Source organism: Protopterus annectens, chromosome 2.part1 (genome assembly GCF_019279795.1).
Source record: "Protopterus annectens isolate FY-2018-M chromosome 2.part1, PAN1.0, whole genome shotgun sequence".
Taxonomy (NCBI): domain Eukaryota; kingdom Metazoa; phylum Chordata; order Ceratodontiformes; family Protopteridae; genus Protopterus; species Protopterus annectens.
In genome coordinates, this window is record NC_056729.1 from 1,180,805,531 (window position 1) to 1,180,827,882 (window position 22,352).

Genomic DNA, 22,352 nt, shown 5'->3' on the forward strand with positions numbered 1-22,352 from the left:
GTGTCAGTCTGGACTTCAGAGAGGTAGATACCAAACAGGAGAGGACCCAGGACTGAACCGTGTGGGACTCCACTCTTGACTAGTCAGCAGTCTGACTTGGAGTCAGCTACTTTCACATTGTGGGGTTCTATCTGTGAGCCAGTTTGCAACCCACCTAGTGATATAGGGGTTGATGCCTAGCTTAGTGAATTTTTCTATGAGTCCTGAGTGGGAAATTGTATCAAAAGCCTTGTCCAGATCAGTGTAGGCTGTATGAACCACCTTGCCTTCATCCACAGCTCTGGTGACTGACTCAAAGAAGTCGACCAAGTTGAGCAGGCATGATATACCCTTTACAAAACCCAACTGTGTGGGATCCAGAGTTTGTAGATTCCCTATATCCTTGTTTATTAGGTCCATGATGATCCATTCCATACCTTTGCATATCAGACTCTTCAGGCTGTTGGGGCGACAGTTCCCAGGGTCTGTAGTCGCTCCTCCTTTGTGTAGAGAGATGACTGTGGCAGTGCGCCTTTCAGTAAGGACAAAGCCTGAGGTGAGGCTGTGATTGAACAGGGCACACAGGTGAGGTGCCAGTTCACTCTGTAGTTCATGTAGAACACAGCAAGGGATATTGTCAGGTCCCATAGAAGCTGTATTCTTGGCCTTGGACAGTGCTATTTTAACCTGTGCAGCAGTAATACTGGGTGCCTAGCAATCTACTGGTATTGTGATTGGACCTTGGGGGGGGGGGTGATAAAGTTGGCACTGAATCTGTCGCCCAGTATACTGGCAATATCTGTTGGCTCTGTATAGGAGGTACCATTGTGCAGTAGCTCAGAGCAAGTCTGGCTATTGCCGTGGAGATTCTTTACATATCTATAGAAGGCCTTGTTGTTGTCTTTACTATCTGCTGCAATTCTGTTTTCATAGCTAGCTTTAGAGGATTTTATGAGGGATCTCACCTTTTTGTTGAGGCTGATAAGGGAGTTTTTCCAGTCTTGGAACATAACCTTATTCTGCATCAGTTTCCTTCTTTTGTTGTAGAGTTTGTTTATGGCAGGGGACCACCAGATTGGCTTCCTTTTTTTTTTTTGGAGGAGAGCATCTTGGTTCTATTGGATATGGCGAGATCCATGCATTTGTGTACGTGTTCGTACAGTGCATTGGTGTATGATTCAGCGGTCATGGAATGGTTCTGCATTTGCATGGGTGCTGTGAAGTTAGCCACCTCTGTTTTTAGGAGCCCAAAGTTAGCTTTGGAGAAGTTTTTCATGGTGGTTACCTTTGCAGGGGGGGGGGGTATGGTTTTCCAAGGTGATTAGTTTGTGGTCAGATCTAACCAGGAAGGAGCTCTCTGAAAAAAGTCACACATTAACCCTCTGCCCAAAGTAGGAAATTCAACAGGCAAATAACTTTAGACCTACAGCAGTCTTATCTCCCCCCACCAAAACACTTGAAAAATGTATTCAAAAACATTTGCTAGACTATCTCCTACAGGAAGAGCTCCAGTTCCCTACAAAACTTGGCTTCTGTCCTCCTTGTAGTACTAGGACTGCCCTTCTAACCTATCTAGATACTGTCAGTAAATCTAGGGATAATGGTAAACTCGTCTCTTTCTTTTTTCTAGACTTGTCTAAAGCCTTCACCACAGTTTGTCAGAGCAAAGTTTTACTACAGCTGTCCTCACTAGGTCTTTCTCACCCCACCCTTCAGTGGTTCAGAAGATACATGTCCAGACGTTATCAGCCGGTAAAATGGCACTCACCACTCTCTCTCTACCTCCCGGCCACTACAGGTGTACCACAAGGCTGTATCCTTGGTGCTCTCCTCTTTAACATTTTCAGCAACTGCCTTTATGCTTCCAAACAGGCACTGGAATACAATATGCAGATGATTCCACTCTCATTTGCACATCTGAGAACATGGTACACCTTAAAAAAACCTCAGGAAGCTTTTAACAGTCACTGAAACAGGTCTTCGTAACTCACAGCTCATGCTCAACCCAAAAAAAGAATAAGCTACTATTTTTTTTCCCAAATCCCCTCTCTCATGAAAAAACAAAATTTAAAGTCCTCTTTCTTGATAATACAACCATTGAAGTCATGGCAAGCTATTAGGGGTGATAGTGAATGATAATCTTGCATTCGCTCTGCATACACAATATTGCATTAAAAAATTATCAAAAATTAGGGATGCTTTACAGTGCCAAAACCTTTCTCACTGATGCATCTAAAATTATACTTGCCATTAATTATCTTCTCCCCGCTCTTTATGGCGCTCCTATCCATACTAACCTCCAGGCTTCACAAAAATTAAAACTTGAACAGTGCTATAACAAAGTTGCTAAATTTGCAGCACATGCCCCTTTCAGAACCCACCAGCTATATAGCACTGAAAAGGCTTAATTGGTTAGAACTGCAACATCAACTGACTTGTACACAACTTCTTAACACCTGTAAAATGATCCGACATCCATCTGTCTGTACAGCACCAAAAAGCATTGTACACAACTATGTTCCCAATCAGTCATTGCGATCCAGTGACAAAAAACTCCTGTCTACAAACCTAACAAATCTGCTGTCTGTAGTCATGCAATGTTGCTAAAGCCTGGAACTCCTTGTCTGTATTAATCAGGTTTATACCCTCCATCCCATCTTTCAAAACCACTCAAAGATTTTCCAACTAAAATCTGGATGTTCTTCATCTCACATTGCTGCAGTCCTAACACTTGGGTAGTCCGCTGTCCCTCGGTCGGCCCGAATATCAGAGTATAAGGCTGACGTCGGTCAAGGCGCATTTGACTGACATCAGAACGTCAGGGTACAAATGCGCATGACCGACGTCATATCCTCAGTCTTTTTTGCCGCATGGTCCGATGCAGAAGCAGTGTTGCAAGTGCCGTTCGGCGTTTTGAAATTTTTCGAATTCGGAGTTTCAGACCGAAGTCAGAGTTGGTTAAGTACCCCGTTGGGGAATATTTTGGTTTTTTCTTGCCTCAGTGGTTTACCGGATGTCAGAAAAAGTGAATAACTGTATTTCTTGTGGGAAACAGATACCGCATAGGGATTACCATAATTTGTGTATACCTTGTTTGGGACCTGAGCACGACGTTGTTGGGTGTCGCTTTTGTGCTAGGTTCAATAAACGCACTATTAAGCGAAGGTTAGATTGTGCCAGGTTGGTCTTTGGGAAGCGGTGCAATTACAATATGCCGTCGGATGCTCCAACGCCGGCTTCCTCAAAGAAGCGCAAAGACAAGGCAGTCAAACCTAGGTTAGAGGAGTCGTCCGAACCGGACGCCGGTTCTTTAGAGACGTCAGTGGAACCGGTGGTTCCGACGGAGGCCTCTCTGGAGTCCCAGGGAGAAACTTTGATTTTACAGGATGTGGCCTCCCAGGAGGCAGGTCAGGCTGCAGGGCTTCTCAGATAACTGTACTCCCCTCCCTTCCTAAGGTGTCTAGGCCCTCTCTTTCTGTTTCCAAGGCTTCTCCTAGAGGCAGGTCTAGTTTAGCTTCTGTGGGTGTCACTCCTAGTTCTTCAGGTTCTGTGCCCAAGAAGCACATGCTTAAAATGGCAGAAGATTTAATTACTTTAATTAGAGGCTCTATGCCCCCTCCTGATAAGAGGCCTAGGATGGAACCAGTGTTGGGGGATTATGAGCAGGCTTCGGATGTGTCTGAGTCTTCGGCTGAAGACTTGCAGGAGTATTCTCCTTATTCTGATTCTGATGTGGATGATTCTACTCCTTCTGCTTCTCCTCCTGAGGATTTTTCTTTTTCAGAGACTCTTCATTCCATGAGAGAGCATTTTAAATGGGAAGGTCAGGACTTCTCTGATTCCAGGAAAAGGCTTAGGGAATTTTTGTTTTACCCCAGCATAGGCCTTTGGCTATACCTCCTGTTCTGAATGTGGTGGAAGATGTGTTTGCAGAGGCTTCTCTTAATCCTGATTCTTTGCCTCCTCGCCTGTTAAACCAGATAGGTATTACAGGGTGCCTGAAGCTCATAAGTATCTTTTTAAGAGTCCTAGGGCAGACCCAGAAACTGTTAGCCAGGGGCCTAAGGGTGTTAAGGCTTCTGTTGTCAAGAATCCGGTTCCTGCAGATAAAGAGGCTAGGGCCTTGGATAGATAGGGAAAGAAAGTTTATACTTCTTCCACTCTTGCCATGAGAGCTTTGAATTGCCAGTTTCACATGTTGAAATATCAGAATTATCTCCTTTCACAATTGAAGTCTAAGGTTGATGCTCTGGCGGAAGGTATTGATTGTAAAGAGTTACAAGATTTAGTGCATGTTTCTGAACAGGTGGGTAAGCATTCTTTGCAATGTGGTTTTGATGCTGTACAGGCCTCGTCTAGGGTGGCTGCCACTGGGTCAGTTCTTCGCAGGCATGCCTGGCTGAGGGATCAAAATTTATCTGACCATGTTAAAACAAGGATTTTGGATGCTCCTTTACAATCTGATGTCTTGTTTGGTTCTCCTGTTGAAGCAGTTTTAAAGAAAATGGAAGACAAGGCTAAGTCTATGCAGACTGTTAAAGATTTTTTGCAGGTTCAGCCTCCAAAGTTTAGTAGAAATTGGCCTACTAAGGGGTGGACGTGTCCTTCTTATGATTCCCAGTCTAGGGGTAGATCTAGACGTGGCAGGGGCAGAGGTCAGGGCTCTTTCAGGCCTAGAACAGGGAGTTCTCCTGCACAGTCTTCGGGTGAGGGCAGGGGTCAGTCCTTTCGTAAACAGACCCAATGACCTACCTTTTCAGCTGCCAGAACCTTCTCGCCTGGCAGCACCTTTGGGAGGAAGGTTGGCACTTTTCAAAGAAAATTGGAGTATAATTACCCAAGACAGATGGGTATTGGATATCATACACCACGGTTACAGGTTTTATTTCCATACCTTGCCTCCTTTCAAAGGCATGCAAGACATTCCTCCTCAACAAAGAATAGAGGCTCACAAGCAAATTTCTCTGTTACTCCAAATGGGGGCCATACAGCCGGTTCCTATGCCAGAAAGGGGCCTAGGATTTTATTCTCGCCTGTTCCTAGTACCAAAAAAGGGGAACACGTGGAGACCAATTTTGGATTTATCTATCCTCAACACTTATCTGGACATTCCCAAGTTCAAAATGTTGACATTAAAACAGCTTTTACCTCTACTGGGCAAGGATCACTGGATGGTAACTTTGGATCTCAAGGAGGCTTACCTCCATGTTCCTATCAGACTAAGTTGCAGGAAGTATCTGCGTTTTCGGACTGGGACTTCTCACTATCAGTTCTCTGCATTGCCCTTTGGCTTATCTACTGCGCCCAGAGTATTCACGAAAGTTCTGGCTCCAGTGATAGCTTTCTTCAGGCTAAAAGGGATACAAATCTATCCTTATTTGGATGATTGCCTGATTCTGGCTCAAGGAAGGGACGAGCTTCTTCATCATTTGGATTATGTGATAGCAGTGCTAAGATGCCTGGGGTATTCTGTGAGGGAAATAAAGTCCAGTCTAGTACCCTCTCAAGACATGTGCTTTCTGGGTGTAAGACTGAATACAGCATCCCAGATGGCCTTTTTAACCCCGGACAAACAAAAGAATCTTTCCCTTTACTTCCATCAACTATCTCTTCAGTCCGGGCTGACTGCAAGGACAGTCCTTCAAGCCTTAGGGTTCATGGCATCTTGTATTCTGGTGCTTCCCAATGCCAAACTGCATATGAGGAAGCTGCAATGGTATCTCAAAATGTATGGACACAGCACTGCCAGGATCTGGACACTGTCATTCAAATAATACCTTGCATTCAAAAGGAATTTTTGTGGTGGGCTCAGGAATGTCACCTAAACAAGGGACTCTCTGTGACCCGGCCAGAGGCGAGTCAGATTTTAACGACAGATGCCTCAGACAAAGCTTGGGGAGCTCATCTAAATGGAAAGTGGATACAAGACAAGTGGCCTGTCAGACTACAGCATCTACATATCAACTTGAAGGAGATGTTAGCAGTCCAGTTTGCATTAATAGCTTTCAAGGATTTACTTCTTCCAGGGCAGGTGTTGATTCTAACAGACAACACAACTGTCATGTGGTACATCAACAAGCAGGGGGGAACACATTCTTATCCTCTATGCAGGCAAGCAATGATTTTGTGGGAGACGGCTCTCAGTTTACAACTAAATCTTCAGGCAAGGTTTCTGCCGGGAGCACAGAACTCCTTAGTAGATGTGTTAAGCAGACAAATCATGGATCCCCACGAGTGGAAACTGGATCTTCATGTATTTCAGAAATTGACAGTGTCATGGGGAACTCCAGACATAGATCTGTTCGCTTCTCCACTAAACCACCAGCTGCCAAAGTTTTGCACGAAGAGGTTTCATCCCACAGCTTGGAAAGTGGATGCTCTTTCTTTCAGTTGGAAAAATCTTCATGTGTATGCCTTTCCACCTCTGCCTGTCCTCCCAAAGGTACTTCTGAAGGTCAGACAGGACAAGCCAAGGATGATTTTGATAGCTCCAGATTGGCCTCGACAGCACTGGTACCCATTACTGAGAAGTCTAGTACGGAAGCCTCCATGGCCTTTGCCTTTGATTCCACACCTGTTGTCCCAGGAGGACAGTCATTTGCTCAATGTCAAACTTCACTCTCTTCACCTAACAGCCTGGCATATTCTGTTTTGAACCATAGAGGGTCTCATCTTCCACAACAAGTTTTGAATGTGATTTTGGAAGCTAGAAGGCCTAGTACAAGGAAAGTGTACGCAGATAAATGGAAGAGATTTTTGTTTTGGAGTGCAGCAAAGGATTTGGATGTTTCTGAGCCTAATTTAAGTGTGGCTCTTCAATATCTTACTGAGTTATTGGACAAAGGTTTGTCCTTCTCTTCTATTAAGATTCATGCTGCAGCAATTTCAGCTCACTACGACTGTGACCCACCATTGTTTTCTCATCCTTTGTTCAAGCAATTTCTTAGAGGGGCAAAGAATATAAGACCCCCACGAAGAGCTCCTACTCCTGCTTGGGATCTCAATTTTGTGTTGGAGAAACTCACTCTACAACCTTTTGAGCCTGCAGCTACTGCTGAGTTGAAATATTTGTCATGGAAGACTGCTTTTTTTGTTGGCCATTACCTCTGCAAGAAGGGTTTCTGAATTGCAGGCCCTTATGGCAGTTGAGCCTTTCTTAATTTTCCATAAGGATAGGGTATCTTTACATACTAATCCTTCCTTTATGCCTAAAGTGGTTTCTAGTGTGGCTTTAAACCAAACTATTCATTTGCCTACTTTTTATGCAAATCCCCAAAATAAAGGGGAAAAGATTTTGCACACTTTAGATGTACACAGGCAGTTGTGATATTATTTGGACAGAACTAAAGGGTTCAGGCAATCTCAGCAGTTATTAGTTTCTTTTGCTTTGTGTTCTCAGGGCAAGCCCGTGTCAAAACAAACTATTTCTAAGTGGATTGGGTTTTGCATTGCTTTCTGTTATTCCCATCATGGCAAAGAGATTCCAGCTGGGATTAGGCCTCATTCCACTAGGGCTACTGCCACTTCAACAGCTTTTTTGAGGGGGGTGGCAACTAAGGATATTTTGGAGGCAGCTACTTGGAGTTCAGTGCATACTTTCTCTAGGCATTACCACCTTCCACTGTATTCTAAATCCAGGGCTGGTTTTGCCACTGCTGTTTTGCAGGGCATTTTGGCAGCTCCTGCTTCATTATAGTTTAGCCATCCTCCCTTACCTCTGCTTTGGGATTCTACCCAAGTGTTAGGACTGCAGCAATGTGAGATGAAGAACATAGTACAGTTTTGTACCTACCATAAATGTAGATGTTCGAAGATCCACATTGCTGCAGTCCAATTTACTCCTCCTTCCCCTCTGTAGTTTGAGGCGGTTGTGTGGGCTGGGTTATCAATCTGAGGTATATTGTATATGTTGTTTATATTGTACATATTTTTAGTGTTAGGTTGGTTGATTGTTTGGTTGTTGTCTATGGGCTTTGACCTTTCTTTTTAGGGTCTTCTGACATCTGGGGCAAGAAAAGACTGAGGATATGACGTCGGTCATGCGCATTTGTACCCTGACGTTCTGATGTCAGTCAAATGCGCCTTGACCGACGTCAGCCTTATACTCTGATATTCGGGCCGACCGAGGGACAGCGGACTACCCAAGTGTTAGGACTGCAGCAATGTGGATCTTCGAACATCTACATTTATGGTAGGTACAAAACTGTACTTTTTGTTCTTGCCCAAAACCAGGATAAACTATATCCTTAAATGTGAACGAGTATCTTTTTATTCCTTATACCCCCTTACTCTCCCTTCTTCACTTAATTTTTTTTATTTTTATTTAACATTTTTAACTGGGTTAGTCCAACTGAGCCAAGGGCCCATTTTCAGTGGCTATCCGAGGAGAAAAGCTCCAGACAATTTGCAATCATACAAAGACTGAAAATTATACATAGTGTTCAAATGTGCAGGTACATAGCATAATTATAAATATACAAATGCACTGCGCAGCACTCTGAACTACAATACCATAGAGTGAACATATATAAACATTATATGAGAGGTACACACAATATTAAAGTAAAGGAGATAACATGAGGACGACTGTTGAACTAATAATACTAGAGGGACTAAATTGAGGTTACAAGACAAAAGTAATAAAGAATAAAGCAGAGGAAGAGCATCAAAAGAGAGAGAGAGAATGAAGGCGAGAAAAATATATCATGTGGGGGCTTGATAAGGACAGGACCAAGCTGTTAGGAGATGGTGTTTTAGTTCTTGTTTAAACAAATTTTTATGGAAAATATTTCTTATGTTGGGGGGGGTCGCATTCCAGGCATGAGCAACAGAGTATAAAGTGACTTTCCAATGTTCTTTTTAGCTTTGTAGATATCGAGGAGGTGTTTCACAAAACCGCAAATATCCTTCAAGATAGAGAACCAAGCAAACAGATGAAGTGAAAATGTTCTTTATTAAGACTTCTGGTACCGCGACCTTTCACCTGTAAGGAAAAAATACATCAATAAAATCACTTCCTTTTATACATCAAATACCCCATTGAAATTGTTTCATTAAATAATTAAGTAATCCAATAATTAAACAATCAATAACATAATTTCAAAAATGTGCAAGCATCTTAAAAAGACCTTTGTCACCCCATATTTTTGTGCAAAATATTTAATACAAATACATACAATGTTTCCCCATTTTCCACCCCAAAAAATAGAATTCCTTGCAACTTTGTTATAAATATATTTAAAGGGTAATATTACAATCCATATTCATACCATTGGGAAACAGTTTATGAAAATTAATGATCATCCTACATTCAAGTTTATTTAGTTCCCTTTTGAAATTGCCACTTGTAGCTGATGGTCATGCCAGAACACTAAAAAATAAGCTAATTGCATGATCCCTCATGTTTAGACAAAAAATGGGCAGCTACCAGACTTTCAGATTTATTTCTCCTGATGTCACCAAGATGTTCCAAAATCCGCACTTTAACCCTTTTAGTGGTTTGGCCAATGTACCAAGAAGCATTACTACGTCCACAACCAATAATATAAATAACCCCACAAGAATTACAGGTGTAAAGTTTCCTGGCTGTATAATTCTTCCCATTTATTTTGCACCCATTCAGGTTCCTAACATGAGTACAGACTGAACATCCACCACATTGGTGCATGCCCACTTTACTATGCAGCATAATCCCTGGAATCTTCCTATTAAGTAATTCCTTCAGGTTACTATATCTCCCATAAGAGAATGTTGTGTCTGGGAAAAAGGGGACCAACAGGAGTGACTGGAACCAAGAGAGCTTAGTGGACGGTGTAAGAAATTTCTGATTTTGATAAAGTGTAAGGCAAGCTTCTAGTGTTTTTTTTTTTTTTTTTTTTTTTTTTTTTTTTTATGCAGTGTTGGATGTGAATGTGTGAATGTCAAATTTTAGTTCACCATCGATAATGGTGCCAGGTACTTTTATGAGGTTCGGGTTTTAGGATCTTATTGTTAAGGGAGGTAATAGAAAAGGAGGATTTATGTAGGACCAGAGTTCTAGGGAAGAAGACAAGGAGTTTTGTTTTTTTAGGACTTGAGTGCAAGTTGATTGTCAGCCAAATTTCAACAGAGGAAAAGGTGTTCTGAGTGAGTGCTAAGAGATAAGGAATGCTATGGACAGTGGTAATAAGTATGGAATTATCGACTTAATTTCCTAACTGCTGTCTAATTCTCTTCCCTGACTTTCTCTTTTAATATACCATAAGCCTGTTTTTCCTCGCTTCATATTGCAATTCCTGTTTGTAATTAGACTTGCCTTTAATTTCTCTGCACACTGTCTAAAATTTTTCTAAATATTAAATTATTGTCATTTACCTTGTATTGATTCTTAATCAGTGTTTTTGTATTAGGTCTTATTTATTATAATTATTTCAACTGTTTTATTTTAGAAGATTGTAAAATTATTATTCGTAAAATGTATTCTAATAATTTGGAGCTTTTCTTCCCAGGCATCCGCTGAAAATGGGCTTCTACCCAGTCAGACTTTCCTGGTAATCAAATGTCAATAAGTAAATAAGTAAAATATTTCACTTCACAACCTACAACCTGTTCTTTCTGTTTCAAGTTTCCTGGTAACTCTAGACATAAGAGATGCGTATTACATCCTTTACTCATCCAGACTTCAGATATTTCTTAATGTTTTGTGTGTCTGAATCATATTATCAGTTCTCTGCTTCACCACTTGGACTATGCACTGCACCTAAGAGTGCTCACAAAGTTTTAGCTCCAGTTGTAGCTGTAGCTTCTTGCAATCAGCAAAGTATCCACATTTTTACATACTTAGACAACTTACTTATCTTTGCAGAGTCTTTTTCAGTGTGTCAGGAATCTCCCTCTGGGGTGAGAGATTTTACAGTAGGATAGGATTCCAAGATAACATTCGGAAGTCTTTCTTGACTCCTCCACACAGGATTGTGGTCCTGGGATATTGGCTAGACATCTCAGTTCAAAGAATTCTTCTTCCACAAGAAAAAAAATTGATGCACAGCCAGCTCATTTTTAAGGTTTTCCACTCAAACGTTAGTCACTGCGGGAGGAATACCTCAGGGTTTTTTGGGTATCATGACTTCTCATGGCACCCATGGCAAGATTCCTTTTTTTTATTTCTCCAGGTCTTTTGGGTTTCTAATGCTATGGTGGGAATAGACCCCATTCCTAAGTCAAAGTATGATTAAAGTTCATGAAATTAGTATTGTTTCAATCTTTGATGTCAGCCAAAAGTGCTCTTCGTAGCACCCGCAATGTGCCTAGTAATGACTCCTTTGCAATTTGTACGGGGTACATGTATTGGTAACAAATCTAAATACGATTGTAGATTAGTTTTTAACAAGACCCGTTGCTCCTACTACTATTGGAACTGTCTGGGTATCTTTGTTCCACATTGCTGACGCTTCTGCCTGCAAATCTTGATATTTTATGACTTTGTCTCTCTCTGTACGCAAGACACTGTAGTCACTGGGTGTGGTGATTTCAATGATCAATGCTACTTTTGTCTTCTTTTCATGAACCACTATATCTGGTTTTCTAGCATCTTTCTTTGAACTGTTGGTAATGGGTGATTACATGTAATAAAGAATTCATCATTTTCTATGATAGTTTGTGGCGCATGTTTCCAGTGTTTTTCAGCCACTTCAGTACCATAATGTTTGAACAGTCCGCAGTGCAACAGTCCTGCCACATTATTATGTCTTTCAGTATACAGTCCTTCTGCCATTAGTATGTCACAACCAGCAATGAGGTGTGCAACTGTTTCCAATTCTGTTTTACAAAACCTACATTTGTCTGTTTTTCCCACATGTTCAATGGACTTAGTGAGCTATGTCCATGCTGGTTTACAATCTTGGGTCGCCAGTATTAACCTTTCATCTTTCTGTTTGAATTTGCCTCTCCTTAATCATTCCTGCGTTTGATCCTGAACAACATGAGGTTCTTCCAGACGTTTTCTATACTTGCAACTATATTTATGCATTTTCCACATTTCTTGACTTCTCATCTGGTCCTTCACTTTATATTCTTTCTTTTGTTTTTTGGCACATTCAGTTGCTGCTTGATATTTATCTACTTCTGGTTTGATTTCCATTCATGCCTGATGCTGATATGCTTCTACTAGATTAGGTAGAGAAGTCATCTTAGATTCATTCTCCTCATGTTTTAAAACTTTCACTACGTTTGGGTCTTGTGAGGTCAGCAGATATGTGTGCAGTCCCATGATTGCAGATCTGTACATGTAATCAATTTCAAGGTGGCCCATCCCTCCTTTGGAATGGGGAATATGTAATCTTGGTATGCACTCATTTTTATAAATCCTTTGGTGAGCATGAAGCATCCTTCTTGTTTTCCTGTCTAGTCTGTCCAACACATTTTGGGGCCAGTCAGTCATTACAAAACTGTAAGTTAAGACAGGAATAGCAAATTGTTTTATAGTTTGAATTGTGTTCCTGGATGTCAACGCTGTTATCAGGATTAATTTAAGTTTTCTAAAGTATTCCTTACTAAGTTTTATTCGCATTTGTTCGCATTTTATTGTTGACTCTTCATCAATTCCCAAATATTTAGATACTCCCTCTTGCTTAAGTTCTTTTATGTCACATTCTTGTCCCAAACTGATGTTTTCTTGGTGCTGCAGCTTTCCTGCTTTAAAGGTTGCTTTTGCACATTCATCAAGACCAAATGACATTGTTATATCATCTGAAAAAGTTTTGACAACTTGCAGTTGTGCTTTCATTTTCTCATCTGATGAGCTATACAGTTTTAACTCAACAGAGAAGATAAGTCTTTACACTTTGTTGTTTTCTAGGAGCCAAATTATAGCCATGGCCTAAGCTGTTAAGTAGACAGCTTAATAGGTTAAGGGAAAGACAGAAAATCAGTGGTGACAGAGTCACTCTGGAATATCCCCCTTTGAATTTGTATCCTTGGGATAATAATTTGACCTTTATCATGGCTTAATTGCAAAGTGGTCTGCCACTGTTTCACTATAATGTAGTTGATGAGGGTAGTGTGGTGCTTACACATTTTTAAGCACTCTTTTATCCATGAATGTGGGCTACTATCAAATGCTTTTTTTGTAGTCAGTCTATGCCGTACTTAGATTCTTCCCCTTTTTACAGTTTTTTACTATGACTTTAACAACAAATGATCATTTGTTCCCTATGACTTTCTTTTATTGCTCTTTTGTTATATTGCCACAATTGAGTTTTCTTCTAAATGACTATAAACTCTGTCGGCATCAGTTCCAGTATAAAGTTTATACATTGACAGAAGGCAAATTATTGGCCTATAATTTTTAGGGTAGCTTGCAGGTGCAGTTTTAAGTAGAAGCATTGTTCTTCCTGTTGTTAGCGGGTTGTTGTCTGTCTGCGTTTGATATATAAATAGTTCTTACTCATGGTCAAATCTTCATGCAAAGATGTTAATACTTTTAACCAGAAGTTAGGTACCCCTTGAGAAAGATACAGTGGTATCTGAAGTCTTTCTGGTCCTAAGACCCATACCTTTTGTTTTTTCAAGTTTCAGTACTGGGGTCTGTCAGAAGAAGAGTCAACTGGTGGAGACAACAGGATATCCTTAAGTCCAGGTCTCCTCTTCTCCTTCTGTGTTCCAAAGCAGTCAGCTACCACAGATGCCCCAGACTTTGTTTGGGGAGCAGTTTCAGGAGGAATAAAAGTGCAGTGTGTGTGAGACACACAAGGACAGATGCAAGCACTAAATATCAGAGATATTTGCCCTGATAAAGACACTCTTTGAATCATTTTTGGTCCTTGAGACTTAAGTTGTTACAGAAAATACCACAGTCATGTAGTACATCAACAAGCCAGGGGGAACAAGCAAGTTCAAGAGGTGGAATCTGTAGGGGAATTGTGAAAGGAAAGATGAAGTTTTTTCTCCTCAAGTTTCTGATTCAGATTCTGAAGAAATTGTTTCTAATGCTTCTTATTTGGCTGTCTCTGATACTATTTCCAGGATACACCAGTGTTTTCAGTGGGGAAACTACTTTGTTTCTTGGTCTCTAAGAACGTATTATGATTTGTTACAACTGTAATTTCCAGAACCTTCTCCTGTCCCTTCCTGTTTTATCAGTCTTGGTAGATGTTTTTGTTACAGCCTGCAATTTCCTTGACAGTTGATCTGCTACCCCAAAGAAAGCAGACAGATTGTATAATTGTGCAGCAGTTAGCATTGTTGCCTCACAGCAAGAGGTTCTGTGGTTTGATTTTCGTCTGAGGTGCCTTCTGTGCGGAGTCTGCATATCCTCCCTGCATTCGATTGGGTTTCCTCTGAGTGCTCCATTTTCCTCCCACATTCTGAAGGCATGAATCTGAAACGTTTCTCCCCGAGCCTCTGCTGAAATGTCAAATAAATAAATAGGATAAATAATGATCCTCAGTCTTTTCAAGTTCCTATACATCAGTCCCAGACCTAACCCAGCAGCTATACCTTTAGTAAATCCAGTTACTGCTAAACATTTTGTTAATTCTAATCCCTCTCATTCTAATAAAAATGGGAAAGCTTTTGATAAGTTTGGGAAAAAGTGTATACTTTTGGAACTTTGTTTTTTAGAATTCTAAACTGTCAGGCTCATATGTTGAAGTTGATTACGACATTTTGAAAGAGTGAGGAGTGTTTTGGCATCGATTTCCTGTTGTGAGAAAAATATTCATTGTGTAATGTTTTTTTCTATTCATCAAGTTGCTATTCATTGTTTAATAAAATGTGTTGTATTCTGTAAGCTGCTGCAACTGGAACCGTCGTAAGGGAACTGTCTTGCTTTGTTCTCAGACCCTCCTAGATGATGTCAAAAATTACTCTTTGAATTGTCCCTTGGATAGAGATTTATCATTTGGATCTTCTGCTTCAGATGTTGTTAAAAAAGTGTGATGAGAGGAGAAAATTTATTTGAGTAATCTCAGATTTTTTTAGCCCTCCTTCTCTAAGCTTTCCAATGGAGGATCTGCTCCCTCTACTAACTTTTGTATCTATATTTAAAAAAAAATTATACATTCTCAGCAGAATGCTGAAAGCAGACATTTAAAATTCAGTGGTAGGGAGGTTCTAAAACAAGGGTGGCAGTGACGCAGTGGTGCAGCGGGTAGCATTGTCACCTCAAAGCAAGAGGTGCCTTCTGTGCAGAGTCTGCATGCCCCCCCCCCTGTGTTCGCATGCGTTTTCTCCCACATTCCCAAGCAGGTGACTTGATCATTCTAAATTTGCCCTAGGTGTGAGTGTGTGCCTCCTGAGGAAGGCTGGGCATCGGGCTGGCAACTCGACATCGTAAAACTCTACTGCCACTCGTTCTGCGGACCAGTGATTCACTGTGGCGGTACCTAACAGGAGCAGCCGAAAAGAGAAGGTAGAGGAGGTTCTAAAACAAAATCAGGAACCCTCTTGAGAAAAGGATAGTTAAATATGTCAGAATAAATGTGTAAAGGACCTTGTCCTCCCCACCCACCCTAGCAGTCAGTCTCTTAATCCTTCTAGAAAGTCTGAATCTTCATTTCTCTTTTTGGCAACACAATGTTTCAGACAAATCTGGGTCCTGAATGTGCTCAGTTTAGGTTACATGTGGCAGTGGGAGGAGCTTCCTCCTTTTCAGAGGATTCTTCCTCGTGCGCCAGACCAAACTGTCCTCTTTCCTCCTGTTTAACATCATATGTTGTCTCAGGGGTAACAGAAGCTGTACCTCCCTCCATTCAAGAATGCCTTTAGTCCCAAACAAAGAAATTTCATGAAGACCAGTTCTGGATCTTTCTTTCCTGAACCAGTTTGTGCTAGTGCCCATGTTCAAAATGCTTTCACTTCACAACCGTTTACCCCACCCACCTCAAGTTGAATTTCTTAGTAACTGTTTTAAAAGATACATATCATAACATTCATATTCATCCAAATTTCAGGTGTTTCCTAATATGATCCAGACAGACAAAACATCAGTTTTCTGCTTTACACTTTGGGCTATTCAGTGCTGAAAAAGTGTTCACTAGGTGTCTAGCTGCTGTTGACAGCCCATTGTAGACTGTAGGGTATCCACATTTTTCTATATTAGACAACTTGCTTATCTTTGCAGAGTCTTTTTCAAAGTGTCAGGCGTCTCTCTTAGGTCAGTGATCTCTTATACAGGCTGGGATTCGAATAAAACATTCAGAAGTCTTTTCTTACTCCCCCTCCCAGGATTATGTTTCTAGAGTGCCTGCTGGATACCTCAGAACAGAGATTTTCTTCCACTGTAAAAAAAAAAAAAAAAAAAAAAAATTTAGATTTTTTCCAGGGGGTTTCCACAGTCTCACGGAGGGAATACCTCAGGATTCTGGGTTTCCTAGCATTCATGATTCTCATATCTCTTGCAAGACTCCACATGAGAAAGATACAGTGGTATCTCAGCTTTCTCTTTTCCCAGCAGCAACACCCAGTAGTCATTTTTAATTCCAGTACTGGAATTTGTAAATAGGGGATCAGATGGTGGAGACAGAAAATTTTTCAGAATCCACGTCCCCCATTTTCTGCTCCAAACCAAACTCACAACAGACACTTCAGACTTTGCTTGAGGCACAGGGTCAATTGACATAAAAGTGCTTGGTCTTTGAGATAAACAAGACAGACCAAAACACACAAACATAAAAGAGATGCTAGCTGGTATAAATGCTGTCAACACTCTGAATCCACTGTGATCCCTGGGACCTCTTCAAGTGTTTACATACAGTACCACAGTGATGGGATACATAAACAAGCAAGGGGGATCCAGGTTGTACACCTTTTGCAGACTAATCATGTTTACTTGAGATATAGTTTCACAACACAATCTCACTCTACAGGCATCCGTCATACATTGTCAGAACAAAACTGTGTTGCAGACAAGCTGAGGAAGACCAGGACAGACCTAGTGGGAAAAAAAAATCAGGTCGTCTTCCAAGGTTGATAAGTCTGTGGGGCATGTTTCAGGTGTAGCTTTTTGTCTCTTCTCCAAACAATAAACTGGCAAAATTCTATTCCAGGACACCATGCAAGAAGGCATGTAAGACTGATGACTTTTCTTTTCCTTGGACAGGAATGTTCGTGTGCTTTTCTACCCTTTTCCACTGATATCCAGGGTACTTCTGAAGATTGAGGAGAACTCCCCAAAGATCATTGTTAACTCCCTTGTGACCCAAGCAACAGTGTTTCTCCCGCATTTTGGAACTGAAAATTGGCCAAGGGCAATTACCACAAACTAACAGACTGAATTGACTCATACAAGGTTAGGAGAGTTTGATATGTCTTTATCCCAAACAATTGCAGTTAACTGCCTTGATGATAGAGTTTCAATACCTTTTAGGCATATGTTTTCTGATGACATGCAGTAGGAATTAATGGTGGCAAGAAAACTTGATACTAGAAAGTCATATATTAGCAACTGGTTATCTAGTTGGTGCCAACAAAAGCACCAGCACCCATTCAGGGCTAGTGTTTCCCTGGTTGTATGAGTTACTATCCTGTGGCCTGTTGTACTCCTCTATCAAGGTTCATTTCTTGGCTATTTCAGGATGTCTGCCCATAGATCCCTATCTTTCAATGCAATCTGTTGTCAAAACTTTTTTGAAGGAGGTTCTGCATAAGACGCTTCCCAAAACAATGGCTGTTTCTAGGGCCTATCTTAACTTTGTATTGGAAAAACTACCATTTGCTTCATTTGAATCACCTCATTGTGCTGACTTGAGATTTTTAGCATGGAAAACAGTCATACTCCTTGCTCTGTCCTCTGCAAGAAGAGTATCCTAGTTGCAGGGCTTATGGTGTGTCAACCCTATTTCATTTCCCACAAAGATAGGGTTTCCTTGAGAACTAATTCTTCCTTTATGCTTAAAGTGATGTCCAGGTTTACTGTAAGCCAGTCTATCTGTTTTTGTGCCTTCTTTCCAGAACCTAAAAATGAAGAAGGTATACTTTATACCTTGGATGTCTGCAGACAATAAAGGTGCTATCTTGATAGAAAAAAAATATTTCAGAACTGATCTTTTGTTCATTTCTTGTGAAGGTACGAAGAAAGGGCAACTGGTGTCAAAGCAGACTATTTCCAAATGGTTCTCTTAGGCCATTACCTTTTGTTGTTCCTACCATAGCAAAACTGTTCCAGGCAGGATCAAGGCTCACTCTACCAGGCTTTGGTGTCATATATGGCTTTTTGGAAAGGGTTGGATTCTTGAAGCATTCTGGAAGCAGCAGTTTAGTTCTTTGTGGTTTTTATTTATTTATTTTCTTTTTACACAAAGCACTATAAACTAGATTCCTTCAGTCTCCAGAGGCTCGTAGACTATTCCTTCTCCTCCTACTTCTCTTAAGCTGTGATACTCTACCCATATAGCCTAGGCTGCTGCAACAGTGATTGTAATGCTGAACATGTTACAGTTCTGTAAGTAAACAAGCAGTAGATGTTCAAGTGATCACTGCTGCTGTAGCCAGTTAGCCAATCTGTCCCTGTTATTTTTTGGTTCTTTTTTGCCATTGTATGGACTTGTCTTTTTATTTTTTTTTTCCTACTAATATCGTATCAGGCTTGGTCTTTGTTTCAACTGTTGGCATGATTGCTCTGAAGGGTTTGGCGCCCAAACCTGACTTTTAGTTACATCAGCTCGAGTTGTCTAATTGTCTGAGCGTGTGGAAGGTGCCCTGAAACTTTGGAAGATGGCCAGCTGCTGTATCATATGCAAGATATAACACACATAGTTTAAGCTGTTGCAGCAGTGATTATTCGAATATCTTGTGTGATGTCAACTTTATTTACACAACTGCACTTTCATTCATAATATGGATTATATTTTCATAGATAGGTACTAGGCAATCAGTTTGCAGATAATAATGAGCCTAGCCAGTAGCCCATATTCAAACGTTTCCTCCAGCCTGATGGAGGGCAGCACTAGGTAAGAGTAGGAGAGAATTAAAAGTAGCAGGGTTGTTACTCTGCTTGAGATGTATTGAATGTTTGTTCAGGAACATTGGGATGTGAATCTGTTGTGCTAAGCAGCTGTCGTATCTGTTGATGAGGCATAGTTCCTTTAACTGTGTATTTGAAGAACCATTTTTTTTTTTTTTTTTGTAAAGGTATAGAAGGTCAAAGAGGGTCTGATTTTCCATGGTTTGAAAAAGGTTGGTTAGACATGGATTTCGATGGAAGAGTCTGTAAGGAAAAACAGATTGGTGAGAGAGAGGGCTGCCTGTCTGCCCTGATGAAAAATTTTAAGGCACCTGATCTTTTTAGTTGGGAACATCTAAGGTCTGTCAAGCTGAGTGATGCATGTTTAGACAAATGCATGCCAAAAGGGGCATTATATTCAGTAATGGGTCTGAGGAGATATGAGTAAAGGGGAATTGTGCTTAGTTTAGATGAGTCAGAGATGCCTTTGGAAATTAAATGAGCCAGGTAGGATTTTCAAAATTTTGTGAGAATATGATGGCCAAAATATAAGGAATTATCAACACAAGTATTTCCGTCTGTTATGACAGTGTGTTTGATAGGAGGACTTCATCTGTATGGTATGAGAAAATGTTTTGTAACCAAAATTAACTCTAATACATTTTTTCACATTTAATTTGAGACCATTGTCCTTACAGTTGTTGTTAACATGTTCTAAACTGTGTTGGAGCAGTTGTAAGTCCGTGGAATATTGAATACCATCCAATTTATAGTCATCTGCAAACTTAGATAAACATAGGCCAGTAGTTTAGCTTGAAGCTGTGAAAGAGGTGCCAAAAAGGAGTGGGCTCAACACAGAGTCCACTAGTACACCACTGGTAAGTTTTGATTTCCGAAATGGCACCCATGACCCTAACCACACTAGTTCTTTCAGACAGCTAGTTACCTGTCCTCTGTACAACATAAGGATCTATGTTCAGGTTCATAGATTGCTACTAGGCTAACTGCCCTTGTGGGCATTTTAAGCCTAGCCAATTACCCCATGTAAGAACCAAACCCTGCACCTTGTGTCTGTAAGGCAAACACCTTAACCATTATACCAACCTCCCACCCTTTGGCAAGGCTGGCAGGCTTGTCAGTAATGCCTGTGTGAGAGTGTCATCAGCCTTAGCCAAGTCCAGATATTCTTCATGAAAAGTATACTTGCCATCTACTGCTTTGGTGACTTTTTCAAAGTAACTAATAAGCTTATGAGGTTAATGTGGCAGGTCCTTCCCTTTGAGAAAGCCAAATTTGTGAGAGCCCATGGTTAAGGAATTTTCAATGTCTAGATTAATGAAGTCAAAAATATGTCCCATAGCTTTACATGTTGTGGCCGGTATGACTAATGAGTCTATATTTACCAGAATCTGTTGGGCCACCATTATGTAACGGCTGTTTTTCTGGCTTTAGGAATGTAACACTGGCAAAAGTTTGTCTTAAGCTCAAGTGGGGTTTCAGATAGGCCATATTTGGTACTGAAAATGAAGCAATTTGTTATGTTACCTTTGCCTGTGAATGGGGTTTTTTTTAGTTAGTTTTGATAGGGCTTAAGAGGACTTATTTATTTATTTTACTATATTAGTTAAACAGGGTGGCTTTAACTGCAGAATCTTTGAATTAGCTAAAACTGAGGGTAGAGTGAAATTTGCACTAAGTTTGTCAGCAAGGGTATTGGCTATTTCCTTTGGGTCAGAGTGGGCAGTAGAAAATTGCTGGATTTACTGGGGGTTTAAGCTAAGGTGTCAAGATACCTTTCATGTTCAGAAGAGACATAGAAAATGTTCTGTAACTAGTGCTGAAATGGTAATTTAATTTTTATTTAGACTGATTTAGGACTTCATATATGTTGTCCTGAGGAGTCATTTGTGAGATGATGATATCCTTGACATATAGTGATATTCTCCACAATTGCCAGTAGGCATGATGGCATGATAATCACTAAGCCCAGAAATAGAGCGAGTGCTTTCATGCTTTGAAACCATGTCTCGTGTGTGTGTGTGTGTGTGTGTGTGTGTGTATATATATATATATATATATATATATGTGTGTGTGTGCATTTATATATATATATATATATATATATATATATGTGTGTGTGTGTGTGTGTATTTATATATATATATATATATATATATATATATATATATATATATATATATATATATATATATATATATATATATATATGTGTGTGTGTAATTTTAATGTGTCCTAGTTGCAAAAAAGAGACTCGAGTGCAGGCATTTTTTGTTTTTGTATATGTTAGTATAGTAACCTGATAGCCTAAAAGTTGGAATAGTGGGCAGAGTTTGGCATAATGGTTAAGGTGTTTCCCACAGAGATACAAGGGTAGAGGGTTTCATTCTGGCCTGTGGTTAGTCTTGTAATAGTCTGCAGATCAATACAGCTAGTATTTACCTGTAAATCTGTGAGTCAGTTTGTACAACAGTAGCGTGCATGAGCATTTTCTAGTCTACAAAGTATGTGTAACCATTGATGACAGCCATGATATACAGCTGAGTTTGTATGTTTGCTATGTGCTCTGCACTAAAAACATTAGGAAAAGGAAATCAGAAGTACTTTATGTACAAAAGGAATGTTTGTGTGTATATAAAGTACGTGTTTAGCACACATCTTGCATGTTTGTAGAGAAACATACAAGTATGTGTGTATAATGGAGATATAGATTATATGCTTGTGTGTACTTCATGTCCTTTAATTAAACACAAATCAAAATGTAACACATGTATATAACAAGTGGATGGGGAATAGGAAATTTACATTGGGCCTGGCACCCATGTCCCTTATGGACAGAGGCAGCTTGTTAATGCCTGGCCCACAATATCCTGCTTGGATGAAGGATATTATTATTCTTTTGGGAAAACTTGGCAAGGCTTAGAAAGACCCCTTAGGGTCATTAGCGTAGTAACAGTCTGTGACTGTTTAAATAATGATGAGTTACGGTAAACGTCAACAAGATCTAGTCAGATGTAAATATGTACATTTTTCTTTATTAACCAGTTTTAATTGTTAATGTTTTCTTTTTGGATGTTCTTGATTATTAATGTTCCTGTCAACCTGCTTCTATATAGTTTTTTTTTATAATTACCCTTAGTGATATTTTCAAATTTGAATGGGTTCCCAAACTGATCAGAGGTTCTTGTTTTAAGCCTTCTGCCCCCCAAAGACAAGGAGGCATCGGGTTAGACATTTTTATTGTTTCTAAATTTTTAAATGCTCTAAGCTGTTTAGACTTTATCATACAGTAATCAAATTGCCATATGTTTGCCTGCTTGTAAATAACTTTGTTCAAAGTACTTAACTACCTTGTGATATTAATGTGCTTGCCTTACCTTTTTTATTATGGAACTTTATATCTACACTTCACATATATAAGTTGTTAAACAAGCTT

The 22,352-nt window shown here is 40.1% G+C and overlaps 1 protein-coding gene across 1 annotated transcript in view; it reads left to right on the plus strand.

The window, feature by feature from the left end:
- KIF13B (kinesin family member 13B) overlaps positions 1–22,352 on the plus strand; it is a gene marked incomplete in the record, with an annotated part of 3,953,176 nt that overhangs the window by 1,729,498 nt on the left and 2,201,326 nt on the right.